Consider the following 16489-nt stretch of genomic DNA (forward strand, 5'->3'; position numbering starts at 1 on the left):
GGTTAAACACAACTTTTCCAGATGCTAGGGGATAAGCAAAAATTATCGCATCAGCTGAGCCAATTATTTGCTCTTAAGTTCAGCAGCCTAATTCTAAACCATAATCAAAAGCAAACATCAATCCTGTGAAGCCTTTATTTGTGGAGCCCCTGAGTTCTTAAGGTTGGCTTCCTCAATCTGGAACCACACCAGAAGTTCACATGGAGGGTAGGGAGAAGGAAAGAAATTTGACCCAGCCTACGCTGCTGAACAGCATCAGCAAAGATAGGTTACTTACAATCTCCAACAATACAGATGCAACCAATAGCTTTATTCGATTTGCAGTATATTGATTCAAAAGTAAACAGTAACCAGTCACTAGTAGTCGTGGTAATTCCTGGATAGCCATCTGCTTCTTGCTCTACAAGTCTGATGGCCGTGGCTACACAGTCCAGTATACTGGCTACCACGTTACCCGAGGTACTCTTTGTCCTAACTAGGATTAGTGGTATTCTCTCGCCAAATAATAAAATTATTACAGGTAATTTTGAGCATCTACTAAAGTGCGGGCTATGTGCAATTACTTGCATATCCTTAATCCATGCAACAAAACTTAAGTTGTAGTATCGTAACTTTACAAAAATTAAAAAGAAAACATCTCTGAGGCCTCAGGAAGATGGTTCAAATTGTCTCAGGTTGTTAGGAATACAATGGTGGTAGGATTTGACCCCGGACCAATGATAATGTGTTTACCTCTCTTTCTGAGACAGACCTACTATTTATTATCTCCCATGTGTTGAAAGCTCAATTTCTACTCACTGGATTATTCTACTAAGTGTGTGAGTGCTCTTCCTAAAGAAATTCAAATTCTTATTATTAGCATTGGATGGGTTTGATGGAATATGATAATCATGGGTCCAAATTCTACTTGGAGTAAAATCAAGACAGGTTTTTGAAAATGTGTTTTTTCACATTTGGAATAAGAGATAAAATATTGTTGGTAACAGTAACAGTAATGTGACCTTTGAAAACACGGAGGTACATATCACTTCTTAAGAGTTAGGGATCCCGGGGCGCCTGCATGTTTCAGCCGGTTAAGTATCCGACTTCGGCTCAGGTCATGATCTATGGTTCATGAGTTCGAGCCCCAATACAGTCTCTGTGCTGACAGCTCAGAGCTTGGAGCCTGATGTGAGTTCTATGTCTCTTTCTCTGCCCCACCCCTGCTCATGCTCTGTCTCTCAAAATATAAACATTGAAAAAAAAAAAAAAAAGTCAGGGATCCCCCTAAGGCCATCCCTGAAGCAGCACATGAGTCATGAGGCACAGGGTTTGATTTCTGTCCGTTAGCGCATTTTGTCACTCACATGCATTCGATTTTTAATATAAAATAAAACGGAACATATTATTTAATGCTTAATGCCTGCATAAACTAAAGGATTTTAATCAACAGTTGTTTTTAAAATTCTCACTTCTAAAAAAATAACAAAAAACTAAAAACTAAAAATTCTCACTTCTATTATACCTAAAGCTTAAAGATTTTGTACACTGCGTGAAACTGAAGGAAATGAAAGAAAAAAAGAAATATTAAATGATCTAAGTAAGATAAGATTGTAAACAGGGTTTGGAATGGGAATGGGGAAAATGGTTACCTGGGGGGAATTTTTTTTCATCTATTAAAAATTGGGCAAATTAATTTTTATTATTTTTAAGCATAAAAATAACTAAAAAAAATTAACCTGCCACCCAAAATTCACCAAGGGAAATAGTTAATCATATCTGCTTCAGATTATATTTGTTTTATTGGGGTATAATTTGTTATACAGCTAAATTCACCCTTTGCAGTTTATAATTTTGTGAATTTGGGGAAATGTATACAGTCCCATAAACACCACCACAATCAAGTTACAGAAAACGTTCCCCTGCGGGTGCCTGGGTTAGCAGTTCTTTCTGTTATACTGCTGAGTAGTATTTCACTGGAGGCCTTACCAGTTTGTTTATCCACTCACCAGTTGAAGGATATTTGGATTCTTTAGTTTTTAATGCTATAAGTAGAGCCGTTGTAAACATTCACTCATCGATTTTTTTTTTTTAATTTTTAAAAAATTTTTTTTTTCAACGTTTATTTATTTTTGGGACAGAGAGAGACAGAGCATGAACGGGGGAGGGGCAGAGAGAGAGGGAGACACAGAATCGGAAACAGGCTCCAGGCTCTGAGCCATCAGCCCAGAGCCCGACGCGGGGCTCGAACTCACGGACCGCGAGATCGTGACCTGGCTGAAGTCGGACGCTTAACCGACTGCGCCACCCAGGCGCCCCTCACTCATCGATTTTTAAGTAAACATAAGTTTTCATTTATCCTAGGTAAATACACAAGGATGGGTTTATGGGTTCATACTAAATGTATAAGAAACTGCAAAATCATTTCTCAAAATGGTGGTGGTGTTTTGCATCCCAACAGCACATGATGAGAGGTGACTTCCAGTTGCCTGTTGTTAGCAGTTGATACCGTTAGGTTTTTTTTTTGATGTGTTTTCCTGGGGTTGGTTTGGCGTGGTTTGGTCTGGTTTTTGACTATTCTAGTAGGTATGTAGTGACATCTCTGTCAGCTTGATTCTCCTTTCTCTAGGACTAACAATGTTCAGCAACTTTTAAATGTTTGTCATCGGTATATTTCCTAGGTAAAGCGCCTGTATAAATCTTTCGCCCACTGTTTTATTGGGTCTTGTTGTTGTTGTTATTTGGTTTTTCATTATTTTTTATATATTCAGGAGACCAGCCCTTCATCAGATACATTTTGCAAAGAATTTCTTCCAGCACATCGCTGTTCTTTTCATTTTCTTAAGAATGTATTTCCCAGAAGTTTCCAATTTTGATTTAGATCAAATTTTTTTCTTTTAAATTTAGGATTTTGGTATCTTTCCTAGGAAACATCTGCCAAACCCAAGGCCACAAAGATATTCTCTATGTTTTCTCCTAAAAGTTTTATAATTTAATGTCAGGTTTTTTTAATCCATTTTGAGTCTATTTTTCTACATAATACAGGTTGGGTCAAGGTTTATTCCTTTACATGAGTGCCCAATTCTGTCAGCATCACTTGTTTAAAATACTTTGCTTTCTCCAATGCATAGTCTTGGCACCTTTGTCAAAAATAAGTTGACTTTTTATGTGTGTTCACTTCTAGACTTTGCACTCTGTTCCAGTCACGTGTATGTCTATACTTTCACTAATACTACATTATTTTGATTACTATGGCTTTAGAGTAAGTCTTAAAATCTTGAATTGTACATTTTTGGTTTTTTCAAAATTGTTTTGATTATTCTTATTTTTCCATCTAAATTTTAGAACCAACTTGTTGATGTTACACAAATTATTGCTAGAACCTTGATTGGGATTACACTGAATCTACAGATGGATTCTGAGAGAACTGACAACACTGAATCCTCTAATCAGAGCGTAGGATGTCTCTCCATTTCCTAGGTCTTTGTTTTCTTTCATCAATGTTTTATAGTTTCAGCATAAAGTTAGGCTCATGCCTGTTTTATATGTTTTGGTAGTATTATAAACGGTACTGTTTTTGAATATCACTTTCCATTTGTTTATTGCTAGTAGATGGAAATACATTTATTTTTTATATACCAAGTATCTTGCAACCTGGCTGAACTCACACATTAATTCTAATAGCTTTTGTGTAAATTAATTCAGACTTTCTACTCATATAATACTATTATTTGTAAAGAGAAAATGCTTATTTCTTCCTTTCCAATCTAAACTAGAGTTTTATTTCTTTTTCTTGCCTTACTGGCTGGAATCTCCAGCACAATGAGGGAGGAGTAGTGTGTGCTGGGATGTCTGTATGGTTTCTAATCTCAGGAGAAAAGTATTCAGCGTTCACCATTAAGTACAGATTTTTGTAAATGCCCATTATCAAGTTTAGGAGTTCACTTATATTCGTTTGTGAAGGAATTTTATCATGAATGGTAATAAGTTTGTCAAACGCTTTTGCTACGTCTACTGAGACGAGTAGACAGTATTTTCCTCCTTTGTTGTCCTGGTGAATTACACTGGTTAATTTTCAAATGTTAAACCAGCCTGGCTTTCCTAGTCTAACGCCTACGTGCTTTATTTTTCATGGTTTATCTATTTTATGTATTGGATTCAATTTGCTAAAATTTCCTTGAGGATGTTTGCATCTATGTTCATGAGACTAATCTGTAGTGTTATTCAAGTCCTTGTCCGGTTTTGGCATCAAGGTAATGCTGGCTTCATAAAATAGACTGGGAAGTATTCCTTTCTATTCTTTTTTCTGGAAAGTTTAGTGACAGAATCACTATTATATTTTCCTTAAATGGTAGGTCAAATTTACCACTGAAGCCATTTGTGCCTGAAGTTTTCTTTGTTGCAAACTTTACAACTACTAATTCAATTTATTTGATATGTATAGTATTACTCAGGTCATCTTTCTCAATCTCTCTCACACACACACATACGCACACAAATGCACACCCTTGATTTTTTCTGATTACCAGAGATTGGACCATTTCTTGACATATTCATGGGACACCTATAGTTTCTTCTACTGTGAAATTCTTGCCCTTTTATTTTGCTCATTCGTTTAGTATCATTTGTCCTATTCTTCTATTGAACGTTTGTTTATTTTTGAGAGACAGAGAGAGGCAACACATGAGCAGGGGAGGGACAGGCAGAGAGGGAGACACGGAATCCGAAGCAGGCTCCAGGCTCCAAGCTGTCAGCACACAGCCTGTATCATTTGTCAATGATTTACAAAAGCTATTTAGGTTTTTTCAAAAATTAAGGTTTTATGATGTGGCCTGTATTTTTTTAATGTTTTTATTTCTTTATAACGACACTTTAAATATTGGTATGGTCAAATTTGTCAGCCTTTTCTTTTACTAGTAGTACTTTTCCTCTATTTTAAAAATCTGTCCCTATGCCATTATCACGAAGTAACTCTCCTATATTTGCCTTCATAATTTTAAGACTGTTTTTCACAATTAGATCCTTTTTAGATCCCTCTTATTAAATACATCTAGAATTTATTTTCCTGTGTGGAGTGAGGTAGGGGTATGTGTGAGGCACAAAAGTAACTTATTCATTTTCTATGTGCAAAACTGTTGCCCCAACACCATTAATTATATAGTCCTACGCTTATTAGCAATCCCTCTCCTATTAAACGGAAATCTGCATCTGTTTTTGATATCCTTACTGGCTTCCATTCATCTCTCTGCTCATTTAGTGCTCCAACCAGAGTTATAATTACAAGAGTTTAAGAAATAAATCTAGGTATTTAGAAAGCCTGATTCACCTCTCCATTTTCCTTCTTTTTCAGAATTATGTCAATTTGTAGAAAATCACTTTTCCATACAGAGTCTTAAATTTTTTTTTAATGTTTATTTAGATTTCAGAGAGAAAGAGAGACAGGGTGTGGGCAGGGGAGAGGCAGAGAGAGAGGGAGACACAGAATCCGAAGCAGGCTCCAGGCTCTGAGCTGTCAGCACAGAGCCCGATGTGGGGCTCGAACTCATGTGCCGTGAGATCATGACCTGAGCCGAAGTCGGACGTTCAACGGACTGAGCCACCCAGGTGCCCCAGGCATGCTCTTTTCAAATTTTTTTTTTTCATTGAAGTATATCTGACACAATGTTACATTAGTTTCAGGTGTGCAACATAGTGATTCCACAAGTTTTTGTTATTCTACGCTCACCACAAGGGCAGCTACCATTAGTCACCATACAACACCACTACAGTACATATAGGTATGCCCTTAATTATATATGTTGACCTTATTGCAGGCATCCTTTCTGGTCTTATTGTTTGTAGAATCTCTCTAATCTCCTATATAAATAAGTGCATCATCTTGGTTAATGAAAATTCACCCCTTCCTTTCCAATCTTTCCACTTGTAATTTATTTTCCTTTCCAGGTTGCACTCATTATGACATCTAAGACAGTGCTGACTAATAACCATAAGGGTTAGCATCCTTGTCCTGTTGTTGACTTCATTGGAAATGCTTTCGGTATTTCGCCATTAAATGTAATGTTAGCTGTCAGCCTGTAGGATATAGATTAGTTTGTAAATATTCTGCTTTATTCCTAATTTGGTTATAATTCTTACCATAAATCAACATTAAATTTTATTAAATAGGTATCTACTAAGATGATCCCATAGTTTTTCTCCTTTAAATGTCAAAAATGAAATTTCAGATCTTTAACTACTCTTGCATTCCAAAAAATTGCTGCCTGGACATAATTATTTTTAAGACACTTTTAGATTAGATCTTTTACATAGCCTTTTATTTGGTATTTTTACTTCCATTCTTCAAAATTATGTTTCTTATATTTTGTTTATTAATTTTTTTAATGTTTATTTATTTTGAGAGAGAGAAAGAGACAGAGCACGAAAGGGGAGAGGCAGAGAGAGGGAGACACAGAACCCAAAGCAGGCTCCAGGGTCCCACCTGTCAGCACGGAGCCTGGTGTGGGACTCGACCCACGAACCACAAGATCATGACCTGAGCCGAAACCAACAGGCAGATGCTCAACCCACTGAGCCTCCCAGGCACCCCTTTCTTGTTTTTCCTCATCTCCCAGTTATCATATGGTCATCCCCAAGTGAAACTATCCTAATAAAATAAAAATCGCTTAAAGTGACCTCAAGGAACAATCTAAATATCCGCATCCTGAAAGCCTAGCAGTGGCTCCCCAGGCTTACTTAGTATTCTCCGTCAAGACCCCTAACCTGCCGCCTGTTTACCACTAGCAGCCCTCCTGATCCATTGCATACTTCCTACATGTCTACGCTCCACTCGACCGAACGGCTTACAAGTCCTTGAACACCTCATGCTTTGTTTCACCTCAATGCTTTGTTCATACTCCGTCCCTGGCTGGAACGCCTGTACACTGATCCATGCATCAGGCAAACTAGTTTCACGTTTTACGGCTCAACCTAAGACTACCTCTAGGAATCCAGTTTGCTGACATTTTAGGGGGAATTTTAACTACTCTCTTCTGTCCATACACCCCATCCAAACTTCCACTATAGCACCTGTTATACCTAAAAACTCCTACTGTCTTATCACTCTGTCAGGTACCATATTTTATTCATTTTTGTCCTGGCAGTTGCTAGCACGAAGTATGCTCTCTGGAAAATAACAAGTTTAAAAATTGCTTAGTGAATGAATTATGCAAACAGACTTCTCAAGTTCTGACTTTCAGGATGGCTCCCAAACACTTTTGAGCAGTGTCTTGCTCTTAATTCTAGCTTATTCTGAATAATGTTTTCTATCCAGAAAAGCCATAGCTAATCAGTTTATTCCTGATAAAATACACAAATACAGTGTGTACTGCTTTTTTTTTTTTTTTCAACGTTTATTTATTTTTGGGACAGAGAGAGACAGAGCATGAACGGGGGACGGGCAGAGAGAGAGGGAGACACAGAATCGGAAACAGGCTCCAGGCTCTGAGCCATCAGCCCAGAGCCTGACGCGGGGCTCGAACTCACGGACCGCGAGATCGTGACCTGGCTGAAGTCGGACGCTTAACCGACTGCGTCACCCAGGCGCCCCTAATGTTTATTTTTGAGAAAGAGAGAGAGGGTGCAAGCAAGGGAAGTGCACAGAGAGAGGGAGACACAAAATCTGAAGCAGGATCCAGGCTCCAAGATGTCAGCACAGAGCCCGACGCGGGGCTCGAACTCACAAACTGTGAGATCATGACCTGAGCAGAAGTCAGACGCTTAACCAATTGAACCACCTAAGTGCCCCAAAAACAGACTTTTCTAAATAAAAAAAAAAAAAAAAAATGCAGTGAAAATGCCATGAATTCTTCAGGCTGATTTGTTCAAGTTTGCTTAGAAATTCATGAACTGAAGAATATAAAATTCTGTTGAAGTCAATTTATAAAGTAAAATAATATACTCTTTTTCCACCATTAACCTGTCCGGGGGAAGTCTAAAGTTTATAATTCGATGTCTCAAAAGGGCCTTTACTTAGGGACAGGTTACGACTACAGTTAAACCTTGAACAACACACTTTGAACTGCTCAGAGCCATTTATATATGTATTTTCCCCCAATACAACACAGTACTATAAATGTACTTTCTCTTCCTTAGGATTTTCCTAATAACAGTTTCTTTTCTCTAGCTTACTTTATTGTAACAACATAGTATTAATACATATAATGTACAAAATACGTGTTAGTTGACTGTTTATTGGTAAGGCTTCCAGTCAACAGAAGGCAATTAGTAGTTAAGTTTTTAGGGAGTCAAAAGTTATACGTGGATTTTCAACTGCATGGGATTGGGGTCCAGGGTCCCTAATCCCCATGTAGCCCAAGGGCCAACTGTATTTGTGATTTGTAAAAAGAGAAAAAAATAATTTTCTCTTCCTATTATACATAGCAGAAAAATTTAATACAAAAAAATTAAATTACCTTACCAAATCTACCTTTCTCTAGAAAAATGACATAACTACAGTTCTTCTCAAGACAATACTGTTGACTACAAAACGTCCTGAGTCTTTGTTGGAAATACAACTTGAGTATTTGTTGCCATTATAGCAAATTCAATGCACTTCTCCTTGTTATTGCCGGGTATGTTTAGCTTAGTAACCTAAGCAATGGCACCCAACAACTTGGCAATTAATCATCTTAAAATTAAAAGATTAAGTCCATTGAAAGGCTAATTATGAAAACTGGAAGAAAAATAAAGGAAGGAGTGCAAATAATTTCTAGCTTAGTTCAGAAATGGACATTAGAAAAAGAATGCTTGATTAACTATGAAGTTGTTCTCCTATAAAAGAACGTATTCATTTTCCTTAGGAGATCACACTTTTTTTTGTAGTTACAAATTCAAAGACTAAAAAGCTTAATTGAGATGCCAAGAAGAGAGTAAGGAGGGCCTGTCGCTATGACTTCAGCACCCAGCAGGCAGGTGATCACCATCCACTACAATGACTGAGAAGGAAATGGCTATTTTCGTCCTCAGCTTAACTTCTAAAGACGCAGTGATCAAAACTGAAATTTAACCTAGCAGCTGTCATGGTTCTAAAGACGCATGACAAAAGGTTTGGCAAGTGTTAATAAGAGGAGCAAAACAACCAACGAAGCAGCCAGATTTCTCAAACTTTTAGGACAGTAAAGTACAGCAAACCAGCCAAGAGACTAACAGCCTAAGACTCTACCCAATGTACCGTGATGGCTCATTGCTCTGATTTGTCGTCAATGATCAAAGACTAGATTTTTTCATTCTAAACAGCCAATAAATAAACAGTGAGCTACAGCCACTGGGATAGAAAAAGAAAGCCATTGACAAAGGAAACAGAAGGACTCTGCTTGAGGAGAGCAAGCAGCTACTTGAACCTCACTTCTGTAGTCTGTACAGAAATGGGAAGACCAGCGTCCTGCCCTCCAGTTCCCTTGGCAGCTGAGGGCGGGGGCACATTTGCACCTAGAAATTCACCGGCATGTAGGACCACATCTTAATTTAAGAAAGCTTCAGTGGAGAATGAAAAAAAAAAAAAAAAAACCCCACAGTCACAGATACCCTATTAAGTTTTTTACAACTCACCTATACAGAATGCTTTGTTTTAATTATGTAGTATTTTATTTACGTTGCTTTGAGTCAGTCTTTTACACAGAAGTTGGGAGAGAACTGAATGAGTCTTTCAACCACAAGGATAAGAGTTTTTTCAAACATTCATCATTTTAAACTTTAACAGCCAAGAAAAAGCAAGAAAGAGGGAAAAACAGGATAGCAAAAAAAAAAAAAAAAAAAAAGGAAATGGAAGAGAGCCCCAGAATTAGGGAGACTGAAGATGAAAACGTGAAATTTAAGGTGATAAGAAAAAGGAAACTTTGTTCTTTGTCCTTTAATTCAATTAAACCATACATATTAAGTCTTAAAAATGGGGGGAAAAAAGAGAAAAGTTCACAAACCTACATAAAGTGATATTTTCAAAACTGTTGATATCCTGTCATTACTAACACATAACCATATCACATTCTCTGGTTTCTAAACTTTCAAACTGTTAGAGGTGCCTGGCTAGCTCAGTGGGTGGAGCATGTGACTCCTGATTTCAGAATTGTAAATTCAAGCCCGACGCTGGGCATAGAGATTACCTAAAAATAAAATCTCAGAAAATAAAAAAAATACAAAACGAATAAAGTGTCAATTAAAAAACTTTTAATTTAGTTTGATCATTACAACAGCCCATTAAGTTATAATCTACAATTCATTACGTTAAATTATTTCATTTCTAATTAAGTCGATGTCCTCAGATCTTTGGGTCAAATTTTATAAATTTTGGATATATCATGGCACTCAATCAGAAATTGGACCCTGAAAGCTTGTTTGAAGGTTTTATTTACAACGAGAGCAAAGCCAATTGCATAATCTTAGTAAAATACTCTCTCATCTGAAAAGTTTATCATCTTGCACAGTTTCTAGGGACCAGCACCAGGGGTAGCAGGAAGTAACAAAATCTCACTCTGGACAGGAAGATCAACAAAGCAGTCCTGAATCACTGGGTTGACAGAAGTCATTCCAGACCATCCTCTTATTTAATAACAAGGGATTTGATAAAGTTTAACCAACTGGCAACTGCCTGAATGGTGAATTTTTTCAGTCTGTCTGTGTTTGTCTCTGATGACTGCCTTCTCTCTTCGTCCAATACCAACTTCTTGTGGTTGGCATTCTAACAGATAAAAAGATAGCTTTTCTTCTCATTATCTCTCGTAGTTCCTTCCTTTCTGCTACATCTGTAACAAGTCTGCTACACTCTCCTATCACTCCCTGTCTGAAATGCTACAATTGCATGATCATGTCATAGAACCATTTTCTGGATCCTTGTATCAAGCCTTCATCCCATCCAGGTTGCAATAATCTAAACTCACTGGGACAAAGGGCTAAGGGAATCAAGGATAATTTCGAGAGTGGTTGGAACACTGGTCCATGACCGAATGGACAGGAAGCAATGATAGGCTGGCAGAGAAAGAAAGCAAATGGGACAAGGCTCTAAGGGCTGGATGAGGGCGATGAGAAGGGTATAGTTAGGGTACCGGAGGGAGAGAGCAGAAGGACAACATGCAGGTGGAACCCCAACCTTGCTCACCCCAGGGCACCATTCATGCTGTGTTCATCGTGACCAGAACCCCTTCTATTGGGCCATAACCCCATATCCCACTCCTTATCCCACCTCTACTTCCCTCATCCTCTGCTCCTGCTCCTGGACTATGCCCACACGACTACCACCCCTACTGTGTGACAAAGCCACAGCCCATCCAGCTCCTTTTTAGGGTTCCTCATTTGGAAAACTTGCTGTGATGGCTGGGGCCTCCACTGGTCTATTCCATTCTTTTTTTTTTTTTTTTTTTAATTTTTTTTTTCCAACGTTTATTTATTTTTGGGACAGAGAGAGACAGAGCATGAACGGGGGAGGGGCAGAGAGAGAGGGAGACACAGAATCGGAAACAGGCTCCAGGCTCCGAGCCATCAGCCCAGAGCCCGACGCGGGGCTCGAACTCCCGGACCGCGAGATCGTGACCTGGCTGAAGTCGGACGCTTAACCGACTGCGCCACCCAGGCGCCCCGGTCTATTCCATTCTTGACCAGCGGTTGCAGCAATCCTTAGAATGCTAAAATCTAGATGTCCATTATCTAATCTTGCAAAATTCTCAAATAGTTGTCTGTGTGCACGTTTTGTATCTCTAATTAAGACGGAAGTCCTTTTGGGCCAAAAATGAGAATTACTCTACACCCTTCACTACATCAGTGTGTGCAGAACAAGGGTGGGCATGTGGCAGACTCTCGTGAAATATGTGTTCGCTCACATGAATGTTGCACCAAATTTAAGAGGCTGCTTTTTGGGGAGAAGTACTCTTAAGTTAGTTTCTTATTTTCATAAACTGCTCGCCTTTACTGCGTTTACTCGATAAACAGAACATATTTCACGCTTACAACACGATGATATACGTATACGTTGTGAAATACCACAATTCAGTTAATTAACACATCCATCACCTCACATAGTAACTATTTATTTATTTAAAGACAGAGCATGCAGGAAGTGCAGAGAGACGGGGAGAGGGAGAGGGAGAGGGAGAGGGAGAGGGAGAGAGAGAGGGAGAGAGAGACAATCCCAAACAGTCTCCAAGCCGTCAGTCGGGAGCCCACGCAGGGTTCGAACTCCCGAACTAGGCGATCAGGACCTGAGTCGGAAGCCTAACCGCCTGAGCTAGCCAAGTGCCCCACCTCTGTTTTTGTAACGGACAGAATGCTTAACATCTACTTCCTTAGCAAGTTTCCAGTACATAACCCAGAGCGCTCTCTACCATGGAAGTAATGGTGGCCCCAGGCACAATCATTGAACCACCACAGTGACTTTAATACGTGGTAAGTTTGGTACCATCATTGGTTATTTTCAATTTTTTTAAACTCTTTCGAGTGGAGCATCATTTTACCTCTCAGTTTACGTAAACCACGTATCATCATGCTCTGTAAAGGGAAGACCGCTGAGGTAACGGCTGCGGAACGAATGGAACTAATTAATAACACTGCTGTTTTTTTTCCTAGTGATCTCTACTTCATTTATACCTAAGGAACAAACTCCTTACAAATTGTGCGCTTATATTAATAGCTGCTCTGGTCTTTTCCTAGAGGCTTGTCACTCTGAATTGACTGTCTCATGTATAATTAACAAAACTGTATTCTTCTTTGTAAATCTTTTCTTAGAGGGAAAACACCATGTAAAACAGTGACAATGATGGATAACCTCGTCACACGTGTCTCCTGTATCTGGTACCTCCTTGTGAACTTTTGTCTGTTTTGAACTATTTAGGAGACAAGTTGCAAGAGGAATGCAAGAGACTCCCTTCGCATCCAAAGTTCATGATCTGTGCTTCAAGTCCGAAGCCCACGGATGACTTATCTGACACCACAGGTGAGTTGTCTCAATGATAGAAAATGTCTACTACAGTCAATATATGACTGTGTGCTTGGTCTTCAGAATTTTTTCTACAAGTCCATTTCAACACCCATCCTGTACATGCTTGTTTTCGTTTAGTAAAAGAAACAGCAAACACAAAATACGCCACCCAGAAAGAATAAGCCAGCAGTGAGCGATATTTTATTTTTGTATTTTATTTTACATTTTCAGCTATTATCTCTTTCTCTATGCCTTGATATTTTTGTCTAGAAAAATGTTTGGGATTTATACACTAGAATTTAAGCATGGCTGTATATATATATATATATATATATATATATATATATATATATATATATATTTTTTTTTTTTTTTTTTTTTTTTTTTTTTTTTTTTCCCCTCCACAGAACACTGCCAAGGGTTAAGACACCATTTCTGGGACTTGCAAAATGAGTCCTTTTTCACTGTACCAACCTCACGGAACACTGTCTTTAACTCACACAAAAATTAAGCAAATTTTTAAAAATGCAGAAAACAAGAACCCCCCACATACACACACAGACACACACGCAGCAATATACTTCAAAAGTTTAGGATGCTACCAGCATAAGAAATATAAACCTACAGGGGCGCCTGGGTGGCTCAGTCGGTTGAGCGTCTGACTTCGGCTCAGGTCATGATCTCGTGGCTTGTGGGTTCAAGCCCTGCATCAGGCTCTGTGCTGACAGCTCAGAGCCTGGAGCCTGCTTCGGATTCTGGGTCTCCTTCTCTCCCTCTGCCCCTCCCCCACTTATGCTGTCTCTGTCTCTCAAAAATAAATGATAAAAAAAATTTTTTTTTAAATATAAACCTACATGTTGAAATATATCAGCTCGTTCCCTCACTTAAGAGCATTATTATAATTATAATTATTATATAATATACAATAATATGTATTATAGCATACAGGTATAATTACTATATAATATTCAATAATATATATTATAATTTGTAATTATAGTTATTACATATTAATAATGTATATAAGTAATAATATATAAAGACTTATAAATGAGTAACAGAGCTGAAAGAAGCCTGAGATAATTCCTGGACATATTAGAGTTTGGAGTTTTGTTTTGTTTCAGTTGTTTCTTTATCTTCATTTGATTAGTACAAAAAAATATATCCAAGGCTGTAAACAAGGAAAAATCTCAAAATCTTCTAGTTGAAGTCTTAAAAGTCTTCTCTGTTAGAAAGTCTGGGTTGAAACCACAAAGAAGTTACTAAGAAGGACAGGTTTGTTTGCAGTTGAGACACTCACTGCTATGCAACCATCCGCTTTAGTAATCTGATGAGGATGTGGGCACCAGTGTCTTGTCTCTATTTATTTTCTTGTTTGTTGATTGGCTTATAGGCATTTATTTATTTTTTTTTTATTTTTTTTATCCCCACACACAGCATGGAGCACAAATTCACAATGTCGAGATCCAGAGTCGCATGCTCTACTGACTGAGCCAGCCGGGCCCCCCTAGCTCATAGGCATTCAGAGCTGCATGGAATTTTATAGGCGACTGAACCCAAGTTTTCATCTACACCTGAGGGAAAAGGGAACACAGATCAAGAACAAGTGAGCTTGGACAAGAACCATTTTCTCCTGGTTTCCGACCTGAAAATATTTAGCCACAATATGCTTTATCTTTGATTCATTTAACTGTTTGAATATAGACCATATATTTACCTACGTACTCTCAGTATTAAAGGTATAAATATCTTGTATAAATGAAATACAAGAAAAATGAACACAATATGCTTGTCAAAGCAACAAGTTACATCTTTACTGAACATATTATTAGACAATTTAAAACAATCAGGAAGCATATTCTTTGACAATTTAAAACAATCAGGAAGCATATTCTTTCATTAAAAAAAAAAATCCTCAGGGCTCGCATTACCTTGATTCCAAAACCAGACAAAAGATCCTACCACAAAGGAGAACTACAGACCAACTTCCCTGACGAAGATGGATGCAAAATTCTTAACAGACACGAGCCAATCGGATCCAACAATACGTCGAAAGAATTATTCACCACGATCCAGTGGGATTTATTCCTGGGCTGCAGGGCTGGTTCAGTATCCGCAAATCAATCAACATGATACATCACATTAATAAAAGAAAGGATTAGAACTACATGATCCTGGGGCGCCTGGGTGGCTCAGTCAATTGGGCGTCCAACTTTGGCCCAGGTCACGATCTCACAGTTGGTGGGTTCGAGCCCCACATCGGGCTCTGTGCTGACATCCTGGAGTCTGCTTCAAATTCTATGTCTTCTCCTGACTCTGCCCCTTCCATGCTCATGCTCTGTCTTGCCGCCTCTCAATAATAAATAGACATTTAAAAAAAAAAATTCATGATCCTCTCAATAGATGCTGAAAAAGCATTTGACAAATACAGGATCCTCTCTGGATAAAAACCCTCAAAAAAGTAGGGATAGAAGGATGATACCCAAGATAATAAAGGCCATCTATGAAAGACCCAACAATATCTTTAATGGGTAAAAACTGAGAGTTTTCTCCCTAAGGTCAGTAACACAAGAATGCCCACTCTCACCACTGCTGTTAAACATAGTGTTGGAAGTCCCAGCCTCAGCAATCAAAAGGAAATAAAATGCATCCAAATCAGCAAGAGGAAGTCAAACTTTCCCTCTTCACAGATGACCTGATACTCTATGTGGAGAACCCAAAAGACTCCACCAAAAAACTGATCCATGAATTCAGCAAAGTCATAGGATTACAAAATAAATGTACAGAAATCGGCTGCATTTCTAAACACCAATAATGAAGTAGCAGAAAGAGAAATCAAGGAATTGATCCCATTTACAACTGCACCAAAAAGCATAAAATACCTAGAAATAAACTTAACTGAAGAGGTGAAAAATCTATACACTGAAAACTATACAAAGCTTATGAAAGATACTGAAGAAAACGCAAAAAAAAAGAAAAAATACTCTATGCTCATGGGTTGGAAGAACAAATATTGTTAAAACGTCAATACTACCCAACACAATCTACATATTCCATGCAATCCCTATCAAAATAACACCAGCATTCTTCACAGAGCTAGAACAAACAATCCTATAAAATTTGTATGGAACCACAAAAGACCCCGAATAGCCAAAGCAATCTTGAAAAAGAAAACCAAAGCAGGAGGCATCACAATCCCAGACTTCAAGCTACACTACAAAGCCGTCATCATCAAGACAGTATGGGACTGGCACAAGAACAGACACTCAGATCAGTGGAACAGAATAGAGAACCCAGAAAGGGACCCACAAGCGTATGGCCAATTAACCTTCGACAAAGCAGGAAAGAATATCCAATGGAATAAAGACGGTCTCTTCAGCAAGTGGTGCTGGGAACACTGGACAGCGACATGCAGAAGAGTGAACGTGGACCACTGTCTTACACCATAGACAAAAAGAAACTCAAAATGGATCAAAGACCTAAATGGAAGAGAGGAAGACATCAAAATCCTAGAGAAGAAAACCGGTAACAACCTCTTTGACCTCAGCTGCAGCAACTTCTTACTACACA

At 38.4% G+C, this 16489-nt stretch overlaps 1 protein-coding gene across 1 annotated transcript in view; it reads right to left on the reverse strand.

Moving 5' to 3' along the window:
• Positions 1-16489, reverse strand: part of GPM6A (glycoprotein M6A) — a 357889-nt gene that overhangs the window by 329361 nt on the left and 12039 nt on the right. The gene's annotated exons all lie outside the window — the stretch shown is intronic.

This window comes from Leopardus geoffroyi, chromosome B1, assembly GCF_018350155.1.
Source record: "Leopardus geoffroyi isolate Oge1 chromosome B1, O.geoffroyi_Oge1_pat1.0, whole genome shotgun sequence".
Taxonomy (NCBI): Eukaryota; Metazoa; Chordata; class Mammalia; order Carnivora; family Felidae; genus Leopardus; species Leopardus geoffroyi.